The sequence below is a fragment of the Varroa destructor genome, unplaced genomic scaffold, assembly GCF_002443255.2.
Source record: "Varroa destructor unplaced genomic scaffold, Vdes_3.0 BEIS01000001.1, whole genome shotgun sequence".
Classification (NCBI taxonomy): Eukaryota; Metazoa; Arthropoda; class Arachnida; order Mesostigmata; family Varroidae; genus Varroa; species Varroa destructor.
The window spans coordinates 20,642,934-20,653,335 of NW_019211454.1; the positions used below are offsets into that span (position 1 = coordinate 20,642,934).

The 10,402-nt window shown below is 40.4% G+C and overlaps 1 protein-coding gene across 1 annotated transcript in view; it reads right to left on the minus strand.

Moving 5' to 3' along the window:
• Positions 1-289: 289 nt before the first annotated feature.
• The window catches only part of LOC111243546 (nuclear hormone receptor FTZ-F1-like), a 105,262-nt gene continuing 95,149 nt past the window's right edge, over positions 290-10,402 (minus strand). The window contains exons 8-9 of the transcript XR_015319101.1: positions 5,646-8,893; positions 290-1,458 (exon numbers count right to left, since the gene is read on the minus strand). The gene's annotated coding sequence lies outside the window, so the exon portion shown is untranslated. The remainder of the gene's footprint in view (positions 1,459-5,645; positions 8,894-10,402) is intronic.

Below are 10,402 nucleotides of genomic sequence, written 5' to 3' on the forward strand. Positions count from 1 at the left end.
GTCGATTAAGAAAATGACTACTTACTTTTCTGTTCCCTTAAGCAAGATTACCACACCTTTATCTTACGTTAATTAATGTAAGATAATAAGTTACGGTGCAGTATCTCACTGCGTAATAGGTTTCAGCACTGTATGTAAAACTAAATGTTACTAAACAAAAGCAGACGCCAAAGTATTTCGATTGTCACATCCTACACTAGCTATCTACAAATAGTTAGCCAAAAGAACTAATGTGACATGTTTTGTAACCGTAAAGGACTTAACTGAAATCAATAAACCGGCGTTCTCGTAAGGTTTATTTAGCAACAATGTATTTATTATTTACCTGAAAACCTGAAACAAGCTGGCTGATATATATACATAAGGTGATCGGCCTAAATGCAGACTTCTCCTCATAACCTGTTTTTAAGACTACGTGTAAATGAAAATAAATATTTCAACGAATTTTCTAACCCTTATTCACCTCAATTACAGCCTCACAGGCATGTTTCAACTGTGCCCCTTGCGAGCGCCTTTTTTAATAGCACGAGAGAGTGGCTCGGAGCTATTATGTCGAGACTTACAGCGTTTCATACATTGTAATTCAGCGGGTTTAAATCTGGGCTGTACGATAGACATATACATTTATTGTAAAATATGCCAAATTTTCAAGCAATTGACTGTTCACAAACCAGCGATTATGAACCGGTGCACTATTTCGCTAGAGGACGTACGGTCTTCATTAGGTTGCTCCATCCATCCATCCATCCATCCATCCACATACTGCATCCGTTTTGAGATAATTGAGGGGTAAACAACAAAGATATGGGGTTTACCTAAAATCTCGGTGAACAATCGGCTACCTTATAACCTCACGTATATGAATTGCTTTTCACTGATGACCTGATCGAAACAGATAGGTTTTCGTCTGGTACTTAGATGAGATAGACAGAGAGAGATAAATATAGATATATAGATGATATATAATAGATAGATATATACAATATTTAACTCCGTTTTTGGTCGTGCGTCATGTATTAGACATTTGCTTCCCTAGCAGTTACCTATAATGTATCAGCCGCGTCACGTATACAACTTCTTTACTACGCTAGTCACGTGACATTCTCAGTACATTTGTGTGTCAGTTCTGATCAGTAATCTAACGCGAAATGCCATGTAAAAATTTGGCTTACGGACACTGAGCAGTATATTTGGATATTCACTATAGCAGTGTTGTCTGCGCTCTATGCAGCCGTGTTATTCTCTCTTATCTTTTCCTTCGTGTCCCTATGGCTTCTATAAGCAGCCGAAATCGGATTGCAGTCCAACTTTGCTCGCGCTGGAATACCCCGTTCACCATAGCGCGGATCGTAGAAGGCCGTCCTACGTTTTCCTTTCCCCTTCTAAACGTGTGCAGTGTACAGCTGAGATCGTCGCATACAGCAACATTGGCGCCTTTCCTATCTTATGACGGTATGCCTAGAAGCATTGGTAGACAAAAAGGATCATAAGTAGCTTCTCTGACACCCCTTCTGTGGCATTCTTTAGTTTCCGCTAGCAATTTCCTAGATGTTCAAATTTATGCTTACATTTTGAATTCTCGCTGGCTGCTAACAGGACCGAAATGCTTTGTGAAAGACCAATTTCGCAGTTAGGTCCGTTTTTTTTTTCTTAATAAATGGTAAAGGCGTGTAGGTGGCCATTGTGCGAACGCTAGGGAGTACGTTGGCGGCTCCAGACAATTTACTTCCGCCATTCAAAACGAGTTGTGAATGGCGTTGGCTGAAACAGCTATACATTCTTTGTTGATCGCAAACAGATAGCAACAAATATAAACAGCATATCTTTTGACAGGAACCATAAAGCCCAAACGCTAGTACAATCAACTCGTGTGAAGTATTAGTGCCTAAAGCCAGACCTGACGAGCCTTACTCACAAGACCAAAGCGTGATTTATCATCAAATGTAAGCCTTCTCCTCAATGTTTTCCAACGTGCGAAGGTCACGCCAGATGCCTACTGCGGCTCAAGCTAGCAAATCATGATGAGACCTAAGACGCACACACAGCGTAAACATTTCCGAAAACGTGTACAGCCCAAACACGCGACTGTAAAAAAATGAGACCGCACCAAGATAAAATATGAAATCGTTCCTCAGCTAATGAGAGCTTGGATGAAGGAAGACGAAAATTAGACTAGGTGACGAGCCGCATTGGGAAGAGACGCACTCCGAGGAAGGACAGAATCTTTTACATGTTGCATAACTGATCGAAGCACACACACATCAGAACATACTTTTAATCTTAATATCTGTATTTTCGAGTAATTACATGTGCTATTTCTTTTTTTCCATATTTTATACTCAGGGCGTATACGGACGGTTTCGTGATTGGACACAAACATAAACGCCTTCTCCTTGATCCTCTTTTTTCCATGCAGATAACCGTTCAACGCTAGAGATTAGTCACGAATTTCTACATGTATCTTGCCTTATAAAGGCTCGAATAGCTGTGGCTAGTAAAACGATGTTCGTGAATAGATCGGTTGCGACAACCTTTACTTATCTATTTTTTGCGTTACGATTATTATATCTGTACATTGTCTCTCTTTTTTTGTTCAATTCACGTAAAGCAAACACTCATCATGACGTTTCATTGAACACTTCGAACCCACGACTCCTCACAGATAGGTTTTCGAATCCTCAATTTTACCAAGTTAAACTTTAGCGAAGGACGATAATAAATATATGTGAATCCATCCAGTTGATGAACTGCACAGATTTCTGGAACACATTTATTGATTTAGGCTCGCCAGCAAAGGGTAAATGATTCCTAGATTTTTTCAAGTCAAAGCCTAAAGTTTCAGACATTTGCTCGAGGCATCAGAAGGAGGACAAAAAAATTCGAAGGACAGTACCATTTGTGACCGATAACACGGGCGAGGCAAAATAGAAGCAGGCCCAGCCAGGTTACCGGTGCTGAGTTCAATATTTCCATGTTAATACTAGTAATAAATTTAAGTGAATAAAATGACGCCACGTTGGTTTAGTAACAATTTAATTTGGAAAGTTTTTATTTACGCATGCAGGCCAAAACACTTATGCTCCAGACATAGAACATACTGAATACGTTTGTACATTGACTATTTGGAAACAGCAAAATAGTAAAACAGTATATAGAAAAGCTGTTGTCAAAAAATGTGTTCTTCTGTTTTGATTTTGACCCTCTTCAAATGCTGTTTGGAAACTTTGACGGGAACAAAAAAGATAGCAAGTTTGCGACCAACTTAAGTTGTATTTTACAATCACACTTCCTACATTTTTTAGTTTAACGGCTCGCCATTTATGCTGATGCTGTCATTTCTATAAGCAATCTGCACACATTTGTTCTACATGCTAAAGTGCACTTATCGATACTCACCATACCCACCGCCTTTGTCGCAGCCATTCTACATCAATCTATAGTTAACTGTCTATTATTTTAGATTGTGTTTTTTTTTTCATAAAAACATGAGCCATAGCATAACATTCATAGTAGTTCGCAAAAATATGTCCGTTTTTTCTTTTGTACACTCTCCGACTATTCCCTTTTGTCGGACCAAGTCTTCGAAGTTACTTATTGAAATAATATCGAATACTTGGCCCACTAGAAGGCGTAGACGTCGTGGGCCTTAATGGGCTTCCCCTGGATTTCCCCGACAGAGCCACGAAATGGCATCGCAACCATACTAACAACTATTAAGCCAATGCTTTTTTATTTCGTAGTGCTAATACCATAGTGCGATACCATACTTATGACGGTATCATACTCAAGGAGATGTGCCTTAGCTCTCCAGGATAAGACTGCTGCCTTTGTAAAGCTGCAAACGTTTGAAACAATATTAAGGATCTTTGTGAGATAGGTAAATTTTACTGAATTTAAACGTGACTGCAACGCATGAGTGTATACTTAGTCTAATTTTATTATTAATTTATCTATATAAGCATCAAATATAAAAACCTATATCAAACCGAAATTAAGATTAGCTGCAAAATCGTCACTTGGGCTTTCAACATTGCAGTGGACCATGAAAAATATTCGAATACCTTGAAATCATAGTCTGCTTTTTCTGTCAACTTTGCATTTGTAGGTGAGGGATCCACTACTGCAAGCCATTGGTTTGAGAAAATCCTGACAAGGACATTTTTAGCTCAAAAATGAGTCCCGTCGAAGACTTCCCGTGAAAGTAGACGAACAATTGTTAACGACTCTAGTGAAAGCCAGCCCATTTCAAAGTTAGCACCCAGCTTCTGGTGCAAGTAAAAATACTGCAATTGTTTGTTTCAGTCAAATAAATAAAATAGGAAATCGGACAGCGGGCATCGGACGACCTGAGCACGGATCAAAAACGAGAAGTAAAAAGGCCTGCTTTTTTCATTGTCACTTTACATCAATAAAAATATTAGAGGAACATCACTCCAAAGCAAGTAGTCTATTACAGGTATTACATATGGCAGCTTCATGAGTCATAATTCGCTAGTTACGGCTGAATTTTACTATTAGCAACTTGATGTGGTAATGGACAAGGTTCACGTTAAACTCCAGCGACTCCAGTGGTTCAGAATATACCAAAGTTTTAAATTACTCACTTAAAACTTTCCAGCACGGTTAAAGACCTATTAGCATTTGTGTCAAGAAAAAAATTCTTATTTGACACCACTCAAACGCTAATAAGGCTGACTAGATATTGAAACAAACTTTACTAGCTAAATATGCCGGCCAACCGTTGCTTGACAAAATTGAGTAATATGCCGGCAAAAAAATGGGCACTCTTTCAGTGCACTTCGCTGGTGATATCGTGTCAGGTGGTTGAAACTAACCATGGGACGCCCTCGATGCCAACGAACAGAAATGTCATACACTTTTGAAGATATTAGCCATTTACAGCAGGAGACGGCCGTTATAATAAAAAAAATAAGTCGTTGCAACCGTACCTATAGGGCTAAAGATAATCTTATATACTAGAAGCTTCATGAACTTTCACAAGGTAATATCTAACAACAGCAGCACGCTTTTAAAGCTAAGAAATTATAATGTTCTATATGGTGGACATGAAATCTCTCTTGCTTGGCTTAAAGGTGCCTGGCTTGTGGATCCCTCGTTATCAAAAAGCATTGACGACGCTTTAGGCTAACTCCGTAGCCTTCCAATAAGCCTCCTTGACACATCGTACTTCAGGGGTTCCTTCTCTCCTCCCAAAAAACAATTCTCAATGAAAAAGAGGAGAGTCATGTCGGCTACCAAAAATACTGGAAAACCTTCTCAAGTTACTGACACCTAGTTTTGAGGCAAACGATTACCTAGTTCTCTCTCGTCCCGTTGGATAAGCCAGCAAAATCTGTTTTAAGAGAACTACCCGACTAGGTACTATCACCTGATTGGGTTGATCGCCAACCGACTACACTGCACGGCTCCTAGAAAGTTTTAATGAGTGACTTGAAAAAAAAACGCGGAAAGTTTAAAGAAATTAGTTATGCTCGCAACTAATGAACGACCAAATATGCAGGACAACTTAATATAAGTTGACTTTAGTTATTCATACCAGGCATCTAATGTGCTCTAGTACTTGTGCATTTCAGTCACGGCGGTGGGGCTTGCTACTGCCCCATCGCTGATTCTCGCACACTTACCGCGGTTTCAAGGTGCCTTTTCGATTTTCTGCTGTCTTTCGCCGTCGCGACTCTGAGTTGTCCAGCGTCTGCTTTTTCTGCTTGTGCTAAACAACGCACCCTCATCAAAAAAAAGTGGAGGTGGTCCCCGATGGTCCTTGTGGCTTTACAAGCCATTGCGGCCGATTTGCTGTATCCTGCTAATACGCAGACTAGTACACAAACGTGGTTAATATTGATTATATGTATGAACGGATGTAGTCCCCAGCGTACAATCTACATATTTGACATTCTGTGTAACTACCGAGCACATTTTCGCTTACAATTAGTGGCTAGTTAAGAGCATTTCTAGACGTTCGATGGCCTGCATCAGAACACAAATATCGTTATCGAGGAATGTTTTTTTTTATCAGGCCAGAAGAATATGATCTATTGCCGACCATGATATTAACGTTTAAAGTACCACAGGTTTGATGCCAGGCACACTTCACGTCCGAGACGTTGTCGTCTGCCTTAACGCTTCTTTGACAATTGATACTGACAAAAAAAAAATCGTTTAATATTTCAGCTCTACTGTAGTCGTCCAGCGAATAAGTGGCTTATCTTTGGCCCGGTCCACAATAGATTCGAACGACTTGTTTATATTTACTCATCACTGTCACTATTAATTTAGCAAATTCTGACAATTGTTCTTTCATATTTTACTAACTAAACGTTTGCCATATAACTATTACTTCTCTATTAGTGTATCATTCACCACTAGCGCAAGCCGGTGGCCATGGGAATCCGTTGGAATTAAGGGTGACTTTATTATGACTGATAATTTAAGATCGTACAACTGTATAAAGACATTACCAAGGTCGGAACGTAACAGTGATACGTTTTGCGCGCTGTTTTGCATCGAAGCTTATCTGTTGCACGAAGATCACCCCCAAGTGATTTTACGACACATAGGCCATTGGTTCATTTGCGTCACTTTCCCTAAATTATAAAGGGAACAGGAACATATGATTGTACGACACCTACAGTTTCTTCTGGCAAAGAATAGCCTTCCTTGCGCTATCATTGTACGTTCATGGACCGTGTCACGCATGACATGATAACCACAAACCCATTCTGTACCGCTAATAAAAGCACATAAGAAATGGAAAAATAAAATAAACGTCCAAATGAAATTGATTACACGGGTCTAGTCATACTCAAATGGTATTAGCGGCACTCATAGAAGGTACTTGTGAAAATTTGCGCAAACCTGAAGTGCACATTTTAAGTTCCTCGCAAGATATCTTTCTTTCGCCATACGGCGATTGTTTATCATTTCGACTAAAAAACTGCATTGCGTTTAGTTTTTGCATGGTAACGTTCGGTAAAAACGCCACAGGTTCAACTTGCAGTTGTATCACGCTTTTTTTTCTCAACGAAAAGTAATATTTATTGTTTGCGTTTCGTCGTTGTTCGTTTCGTGTTACACACGCGCTCGTTCTGGCAGGCTGTCTGATTGCTCGCTCCTGTCTTCGAGGACGGCTTCCGTAGAAGAGGCGATGCTGCTTGGTCCGCAAGCAATGCTCATAGAGGTTCTGTTGGATGGTCCAATAGCGAATTAGGTTACGGAGACGGGTGGTCTGCCAGGGGAGAAGCAGGCATCGAAGATAGCATTGTTGTTATTCTCGTAGAGGGTGCCAGTAATGGGAAGGCGGTGGTCACGGACGCGCCGTCGGAAAATCACTGTCGCCCGACCGACGCACGTGATCAGAACAATCAATCAGATAAAGGTTATCGATAAGGGAGCTAGGATTCTATCGAGAAGCGGCAATGGATATGGTGGCCAGGCCAAGATCCTAGTACTGAGTTTGTTCCTTAGCAGAACTTAGTTCAAACATGCTGGTTACGGTGCTAGTGGTAGCGGTAGGCATGATGGAAGCAAACAATGGGCTAAGTTGGTTAAGTGGTCGCTACGACGTGGAAGGTCGGTAGCTAATAAAAGCTAGGCTAAAATCCGACTGTATAGAATACAACCTCATCTTTATTTTGCGCTTAGCTTCTCTGAAAAGAACGTTGCCCTGATGCAACGCAGATATTCGATCGTTGCATTTAACCAATATTCTACGGAACAATTGGTTACCCAAAGTAACAGATTGCGTATGTGTATATGCATATATAATCTGTAACAAACACTTATTGTCCCCACTCAGTAGTAGAGCTCAAACGTTTACGGCGAATAGTCGTTTCGTATCCATGTGATTTATTTGTTTATATTGATGCCGTATCATTGTATGTACTTCGCGTTTCGAGGCAAAACTTCATGCTATACCAAGGACCATGCGTGTCAGGCCTACATACATATACAGATTCGTATCAGATATTGCATTTATTCCCGTACTATATGTATATATGGAAGTTAAACTTATATATACACGTGATTGTCAGTCAGTACGGACAAACGAATAAACGTCCACCTGTTGCAAATGCTTCTATTGTATTCGGGGTCAAAAATTTCATCTCGGCATCCTGAGGGGTTCACCTCAGCCTTCAATAAACCAACTAACTAATTTAGCGACAGGAAAAAAAGAAAGATTTGTGCTAGTAGTTAATGAAATAACTATAAATAACACATTTTAAAAAAATATTTTGTTTCCGAATTACAAACTGTACATGCGCTTGGAACAATACAACATCAGAATATTACGAAAGAGCCACAGTCCCTGAGGATACATTGATTGTAAACAAAAATACTATTATCTGTGATTTTAATTTTTAGATCTTTTTGAATGTCCATAATTCTAGTCTAGGAAATAATGGAATATCTACAGTACTTCAGGCCGTCGCCACAAACATAGTATATAGTGTAAATGACCTACCTATGCGGGATTGTCCTAAAACTTTCCGCGATAAATTCTATACGACAAGCTTGTATTCATCAAAAAAGTGGAAGTTAGTTATATGGCTCATTGCGGTGGGTCTGCTATAGTAAGTAGGGTTGTATACTTTTGCTACAACAAGTGGTAAAGCCTTAAAGATACTTGATTCAAACATTACATACATTAGCTTATTGCCGCCTACCAAGAAATGTTTGCCATTTGACGCCGGAAACTAGAAAGTTTAATATTGATTTTAGATGCTTTGCCACCGTCGTATTAGGCCGTGCTTCAGTCATTCCGCTAGAATTCCAACGCGTCGATGCTGATATGGAAGGACAGTGACGTATTTCAGTCGTATTTACTCCAGCGTATTTGGTCACATCTTGTTAGATGGCTCAACTTAGTATTTGCCTGTAAGCAGTCGCATGTCAACAACCGCAAGGGCCCATTTAAGATTTAGAAAAATCTGACAAAAAGTAACACGCAGAAAGTAAGCATGTGGCGTAGCATAAAAAGCTGTACATTGTCTTTAAAATACCTGGCTATACGAACTGCAAGGCTTTCAATACTATTAGGCAACCCTCAGCAACTGGTCCCTACTCTACTAAATATTCAAACCAATGTAGATCTACTGGCGTGGAGTTTTTCCGAATTAGAGTAGATAGCATGGAGATCTTAATCACACACTTGAGGATATATCTTAGGAGAACCAACCTGTTGTGACCGGTAGTAGCCCAATGTTTGAGCCTCTCAAAAATGGTCCAATTTCGAGCTTTCGGCAATCGAACAGAATTAAACGAGCTTAGTCAAATATTCGATTTAATTACACAGCACTAAACCGAGACGGGTTTTGACTTATGAAAGCGATATTATTCTACTTTTGGACCAGTACCCCAAACGTTGATAAAGAATGACAAAGGAGGCGCACTACTGACAAACTGCGAGCATCGCTATTTTTTGACACCGCTTCTCGCAGTGGTAACTGTCGCCCCCCTATTTGAACCTGCTTTTGATGCAGTCAGCTAACGGTGAATGGATCCCGTTGCTACATTTCCCGGACATTTGTTATTTCCTGTCCTTTTCGAACGTTTTTCCAGATGCTCTCTATGGGATTAAAGTTTGTCGCAGTAGCAGGTCGCGACAAAATTTGAACGTCATTAGCAACGAGTAGCTTAGACATACTCAGGTGGCCTTCACAAGGCGTCTTATCGTGCATGAAAACGTCATCACCGTCAGGTAGCTTCATCGGCTTCCTCTTGAGCACCTCTGCATACTCTGCTATTCTAATGTTCCCCGTGCGAAACATATCGTCCGAGAGTCTTTTGCAGAAATCATAGACCACATCGTAACTTTAAAATGGATACAATACGATGCAATGCGTCTGAAGGTCTGAGAACTTTTGTTTTCCAGTTCTCAACCTAAGTTGAGAACTGGGAACGAAAACTGGCTTGTTTCGCTCGAGTATTCACTGTCCACTGTTCTTGAACTCAGCGTTCTTGGGCCGGCATCGAAACACAGTTTTCGACACGGCGAATCCACGGTCTTTTAACTTGTTCTGAAGAACATTGCACAAGACGTACCTATCTCTTTTTCGGAGTTAGCAAACCATCACACAGTTCTACCTTTCGATTAAGAGTGATTACTGCCTGCTAGGGAACATGAAACATTTCAGGTTCATTTATGTACATTTGTTTTGACGCAGCGATTGACATCTGTTGTTTATTTTCGTTTTTAGATACTTTGCAAACGGTTGGACCAGTCAGGCCCACTTACACACGACCACTTAGTTGTTCTGCTACCAACGGTGGCGTTAGATGGTCTGATAGAACGGGTCGTAGTGCGAGACATTCGCACGCTGGATTCGCCACAGACCAATTACAGCACACTATGGCGCCTTCCAAACACCACGTGTCGGTGTCG